Raw genomic sequence first — 7,211 nt, forward strand, 5'->3', positions numbered from 1 at the left:
TTAATGCTGGCTGGGGTTGGTGAATCTCCCAGTCAGCTTCAGTAGTCTGTACCCACCTTCAATCACCAGATGGCTATAGGATAGAGAGGCAGAAGAGAGAAAAGGCAAATGAAAAGTTCTATCATAAATACCTGAAATTTTAAAGGTTTTTGAAAAGAGGTCATAAAAAGCTAATTGAATGGACGCTCATCCTGATTGGAAATGCGCAAAGGAAAGATCATGTCCATTTAAAGAGAAGTTATTACCAAAAGTGCAGGTGTTTGCCTTTGATGACTTCCACGTCCTGGAGTGGCCGGATCAGGACCACATTCATGGCAAAGGTCAAAGCTTCAAGGGAATGAAGAGGAGGAGCCGTATCATCTCCTGGGAGGAGATTTACAGCATCTAATCCTCCAAGCCTGTTTACCTGCCTGCCTGCCCACTTAATGTGCAGAATTTATGTATGGTATTCCCTACAGCTCGTTTTGTATTTGATTCCCGTAGGGGGTATGTTCAAGTGGGAATGTTTTTGTTTTGTTTTGTATTGTTTTTTGTTTGTTTTTTTAACATGCACAGACATGCACACACACACACACAAACACACACAGGGCATTGGCCAGGAATTTACATCGTATCTAGTTTTAGACACCATCTCATCAATTTGTGGGTAAATGAAAGGCCGTTGGAAAGAGCTACAAGATAACACTGGCTATTTTGATACATGCTCCTGTTTCTTTTCTGAATTAATTTTCTGCTGTGTTACATTGCTGCTAAATCACCTTCAAATCCCCTCAACACCCCTGAAAAATGGGTCAATGCCTTTGATTTCATCCCTCTCTTAATCACCATCAACTTCTAACGTATTTGCTGGGTGAGTGAATAAATAAACAGGTGAATCCAGAAGCCCAGAAAATATTGCTTAATTACTGAGGCATAATATTATTATTCATAAAAATAGTGAAATCTTAACTATTTATTATTTACTTTGTATCAGGTGTTTTACCTCGTTACTCTATAGATTCTACTGGATCTCTTTGCTTTTAAGTATGCTTTGAAGGACATTTTTCTTAACTTCATTATATAGTAGATTTAATAAGAGAGTAAACTCATAGGAAAAGTCAATCTTGTTTTTGTACTAAATGGGAATAATTCCACCAGTAGTCATAGATTACATTGCATACTGATACAATAAAAAATTACTACTGGAGAGTCGTTTTTCTGTTATTATTAATATACCCTTAAGTCTATTATGGCGTAATCAGATATCTTTCCTACAACCTCTCTTCCTTAATTTCTCCATACATTAAAAAAAAAAAAACACAAAACTCATCAATGTAGAACCGTTCAAGTTTTTTTCTACAAATAACCAGATTTCTTAGGAGATAACCCTTTTCTGTATGCCAGCATTGTCCAATAGAAACGTGATGTGAACTACACATATCATTTAAATTTTCTTGTAACCACATTTTTTTAAAGAATAAGGAAACTGGTGAAATTAATTTTTATATTATACTTCCTTTAAACCAATAGACCCCCAATATTATCATTTTGATATGTAATCAATATTATTAACAAGAGACTTTCTTTTATTATGATGATTTTTGCACTAAGTCTTTGAAACCTGGTGATTATGTGACACTCACAGCACATCCCCGTTAGGACTAACACATTGTAAAAACTTTAGAGCCACATCGGACTAGTGACTGTGTATTGGAGGGGACAGCGCTGTCCTATCAGTCTTGTGCTTGCTCTTTTCTCCAACCAGATACCTTATTTCTTAACTGGAACTCTACCCAGATACATAGCTTTGTGTCATATGTCTGACCTGAACTAGATATCTGTTTACTTTCTGATTCATCAAACATATCTTCTCAAGTACTCGGCCTCTACTCTCCCCAGCTGAGCCTCGAGTCTTCCTGTCCAGCCAAACATCTTGCTCACCAATATTTAGTTATAATACTTCATCAAACGAACCCTGATCACCAGTCTTCTCCAGCTCAGTGAATCTACATAAAGACCTTGTTACATTGACTCTATGCCAATAACAAATGCTGAACTGTTACTTAAAAGGTTTTCTTCTTTTTTTTTTTTTTAAAGGATTTCATATTTCCACTGGGTGGCCCACTCAGTTAAGTACCCCACTCTTGATTTTGACTCAGGTCATTGACTCAGGGTCCTGGGATGGAGAGCCCCACACTGGGTTCTGTGCTCAGCAGGGAGTTTGCCTTTCCCTCTGCCTCTTCCCCTGCTCATGCTTTCTCTCTCAAGTAAATAAATAAATTTTTAAAAATGTCACTGAAAGGGCGCCTGGGTGGCTCAGTGGGTTAAGCCGCTGCCTTTGGCTCAGGTCATGATCTCAGGGTCCTGGGATCAAGTCCCGCATCAGGCTCTCTGCTCAGCAGGGAGCCTGCTTCCTCCTCTCTCTCTCTCTCTGCCTGCCTCTCTGCCTACTTGTGATCTCTCTCTGTCAAATAAATAAATAAAATCTTTAAAAAAAAGTTACTAAAATAATTTTGCCATCATTTAAATTCATTTACAAGCTTGACAGCTTCCTAGATCCACCTCTTCTGAGTGTTGGCTAAATAATCTGTAGTTATATGTGTGTGTGATTAGTCTAGCTTTTTTTCAGAGGTTTTGCCTTGAGACCAGGGATATCAGCACAGTTTCACTGATTGTCCCTAGAAGGTGATGGAGTCCTTAATGTAGAACTGAGAAAGTATTTGTCTATGCCTAGATCTGTGGTTCCAAGTAGCCCTGTGGTATCCAAAGCAGCCTTACCTTCAGCTGGAGCGCTGGAACTTTCTAGTAATGCCTTCTCCAGTTGCAGCTACTGTCATCCCTTTAAATCACACATCTGAGTCTGTTTTGAGCACTCTTGTAATTAAAACTCTTAAATGGCTTTGCATTCAAAGTTCTGTGACTGTCTAGGAAAGCCCACAGCCCAGGCTCTGCCTCCTTCTGGAGTTCACCTTGCCCCACTCTCTCCTGGCTTCCCATGCCTCTTTAATTGTCTCCAGAAAGCCTAGCTCTTTGCCACCTGAGCCAGTCCCCTGCCTGCAATCTGAGATGAAATTTTGTTTGCTCAGAGACTTCCTTCCCTGTCCATCTATATGAGAGTGTCCTTCTTGCTGGTAGATGTATCAATATTATAATTAAAGATTTAATTATGTGAGTAAACAGCTGTTAGATATCTGCTTTTCTCATGAGTCTTTAAGTTTCACTTGGACAGGAACAGTATCTACCTTATTGCTCTTTGCATTCTGAATGCCCAGTTAGGTCATAATAGGTACTCACAGCCTCATAACATAAAGATGAAGAACTTGGCAAAGTCAAGATCCCGAATTTTAGAGAACTGATATTGTGGGGGAAAGTTGTCCAATATTTACAAAATTCAGTTCCTTCATCTGGAAAGAAAGGATGAGGGAATTACCATTTTGTAAGATTATTATGAAGATTAAACATAATAGATGTAAATAACAGACATAAAGTAATGAGACTGTTATTTACATGTGGGAAGGACTCAATGTTCTTGAAGGATTGTAGATGGTGATTTTTGCCAAAGCATATACTTCCTTTGTGTTAGTTCCCTTGGACACCTGGTAACATTCACATACTAGGACTTAGGTGTTTTATTATAGGGAAAGAATAAATAATTTGGCCAAAAAATTGATACAGTTCTTTTGACAGCTATACTTTCCAATGCAAATTATAAACACATGTATTGACTTATGTTTTGCACTTTCTGGTACATTTTAGTTATGTGGCTCAGTTCTCTGTAAGTGCCATCACTTCTGGGACACTGCCAGGAACAAGAGTCACCATATGCCAGGCTGATACTCTGTCATCACCGAAGAGGGTCTTCCCTGTGAAGCCTTCTGATGTCCTGCCAGCCAAACTTCCCCATTCAATATCGTTCCCCCTCGTATCTAAAGCTCTTTTATATATGATAAGAAATTCTTGAGAAAGGATTCTTGGTCAAAATATATTAATCATATGTCTTGAAAGTACCCCAATTCCTACAGGACCTAAGCCAGTGCTAGAGGACAGCGAGGACACTCCTAGCCATTCAGCAACTATTTATTGATGATTGATTTTGTACAATCATAATGAGACACATCCACAGCCATTAGGCTGTCGGACTCCTGCCCAAGTTCATTTGGAGACCAGATTAATCTCTATATTCCCTGTTCCTTCCTCAATCTGTAGATCCACCCAAGACTTCCTTTATGACTCAGGCCATTCCTTTTCTCCTCTGGGCTATCTTCTCTACTCTCAGCCTTCTGTGATCTTTCCTTTCTTTGAGGTTTAGTAACACTTTGGGCTTACTGTCTGTTATGACAAGCTATCAGCTTCTACATACACGTGATTTTATCTCCACTCCTTGAAAGCATGCAGAAGTGCTTTTGGGAACTAGAGTAACCACCTGGTTATTTGTTATTTGACCTTGGGTATCTTAGTTAATTGTTTCTGGTACTGATCTTCTTCATGTGTAAAGTGGGTATACTAATATCTAAGTCATAAACTATCCAAAGGATTAAGGAAGATAATGTGCGTCTTGTTCATTATGTCACATAGCAGGGACATTATGAGAATATTCATTCTCATCCTCATGTCACACTCAGTACCTCTTCCCCTTCTCTCCTCGTAGCACCGGAGAGTAGAGTGTCAGACAAAATATCAGGGATGATTTAATTGACTGTGTGAATAAATGGGGAATAATTGACTGACAAATACTATGATGCTGGCAATATGGCACTGTGATTCAGTACTGGCTTTTGAACTGATAGACAGCTTTGGGTTTATCCTCTCTATCCCCGCAAAAATGACTCCATCGCCTGAGGAAGTTATTAGCTTTTCTTTCTTTCTCTCTTTCTTTCTTTCTTTCTTTCTTTAAGATTTTATTTATTTATTTGACAGACAGAGATCACAAGTAGGCAGAGAGGCAGGCAGAGAGAGAGGGGGAAGCAGGCTCCCTACTGAGCAGGGAGCCTGATGCAGGGCTCTATCCCAGGACCCTGAGATCATGACCTGGGCTGAAGGCAGAGGCTTTAACCCACTGAGCCACCCAGGTGCCCCAGTTATTAGCTTTTCAAATATTCCATCTTCTTATCTGTAAAATGGAGGAACCATGGAGTCCATCTTCAGGGTCAATGTGAGAACGCAATGAGAGAACCATCTAGAAATCACTGAGCAGCATGCTTGGCAAGTGTTAGGTATCTCAAAGAAATAAGTAGAGATGACTTCTATTAATGTTACTCAGATAAATATGTCCAAGGAAACAGGTCTTGTGATTAAATAAGACTTCACATGTGCCATTTAACGTCTTGGTATACCTAATTCCTATGTGAAACAAGAATTCTATTTTTCCATATGGGATATAGATCATGACTGGAAATATGAATCCATAATGTACCCAGCACTTTATAAATAATAATATCTACCCACCCCTTTCTATGGAACTGGCATTGTGCTAAATTCTTCTGCTTTATTACCTCACAACAACTCAATAATAGAGGCACTTAATAATATTTCCATTTTAAAGGTAGGAAAAATGTGGATTAGGGTGATTAACTAACTTGTCTATGATATAAAGATAACAGTGGACTAGGAACCAAAGCGAAAGACTTCAGGGTCCATGATGAAGTGCTGTCCTCTACAAATTCACTTCACAAACAGTTTTAGTCTTCATGATGGCTGCATACAGCTGAGGCAGGAATGAGGGTCTCCATTTTGTAAAAAAAAAAAAAAATATAAAGGGAAGTAGCTAGAATCCATGAGAAATTACTATTCTAGGGTCACACAGCTAATAAATAGTGGTGTTAACTCTAAACTTCCAGTGTCTAACATGACCATAAGGATTGTTTCCATAGCAGTTCCATGTTCCTGCTCAGTCAAGAGAAGAGGTAATCATGCATGAGAAAACACTTACAAATTTATTTTCTTTTATTATTTATTTATTATTGAAGTCTAACTGCCCTGCAATGTTATATTAGTTTCAGGGGTACAACACACTGTTTCAATAATCCTTTATATTCCTCAATGTTGGCCACGATCAGTCTGTTTTGAAAAGAGCATGAGGTGTCACAGAAAGAAGGGTTTGTTGTTTTTTGTGTGTGTGTGTGTGTGTGTGATGATGATCTTTGTAACTGTTCAAGGGTCCCCATGATACCCTTGAAGGAAGGGATGAGAACTGATGGTTCATTTCTCTAAACAGAATGCATCCCTCTGAAGCCATGCTGGTGAGTGGGATAGCACAGGCCACCAGGCCCGGAAGAGGAGCCTACAAGTCGGAAACCCAAAGATGGGAAAATGTGCAGCCTCAGATAAGAAGGCTCGGGTGAAGAAGGAGGAAAGGCGTGTTATTGCAGAGGATGGCAACCTCTCAGATTTTCCAGTTCTCCTAACCACAGAGGGAGCAGGGCTCTGTTGAAGGTTGGGTAATTCTCCAGTGGGGCAGGGCAAGGCTTTTCTGACAGGAATCGGGTTGCGTGGGGTCAAGGGGATGACTCCTGGCTGTGACCCTGATGTGTTGTGGCTGTGAGAGAACCACCCTAGCACACCTGTCAACAGATCCATCAGAGGAATAACAACCCAGCTGCTGAACCTGGCTCTCCTCTCTGCTGGGCTGGGTTTGACTCAGAACTGGGGTGTCCTGTTTCACCTACTGGAGGACCTGCCTGCTCCAGTCTGACCCCGCCCACTTCACTGCCGCCCCCGCCCCCGGGGCTGGCTCGGCAGCTCCCTTTCTGCGGTTCTGGTGACACAGATTTTGCTTCACTTGCTCTGTTTCTTAAAATCTGTATGAAATTCTGGCCTGGCCAGGCATCCCCATACCAAACAAGAGCCTCCCTGACCAGAGGGTCTCGCCTGCGCTTCCTCATCTGTTCTTTATGGACACAACACAAGGAAGTGATGAGAGTTGGAATCCAGATTCAGAGAACTCTTAAGACCCACATTTGCCTCTGATTGGGCCGACGTAGTATGCAAGGCTTCTGAGCCTCTGTGGTCTTTGAAATAGCCTAATCCCTTTATCACCCAGATATGGGCAGGGATAAGTGGCTCAGGCCAGGCCTTCGGTAAATCCCCTAGAAGTCAGTAAGTGCGAAAGACTGTTAACTATTTTTATGATTACCCTCATTGGGTTGAAATTCCCTAGCATCTTTTAAACTCGGTATAAGTCATAAGATGAGAACCACATTTTCCTTGTGTAATGTCCTATTATCTCCAGCCTC

Source organism: Mustela putorius, unplaced genomic scaffold (assembly GCF_011764305.1).
Source record: "Mustela putorius furo isolate JIRA1106 unplaced genomic scaffold, ASM1176430v1.1 tig00537291_pilon_pilon_pilon, whole genome shotgun sequence".
Classification (NCBI taxonomy): Eukaryota; Metazoa; Chordata; class Mammalia; order Carnivora; family Mustelidae; genus Mustela; species Mustela putorius.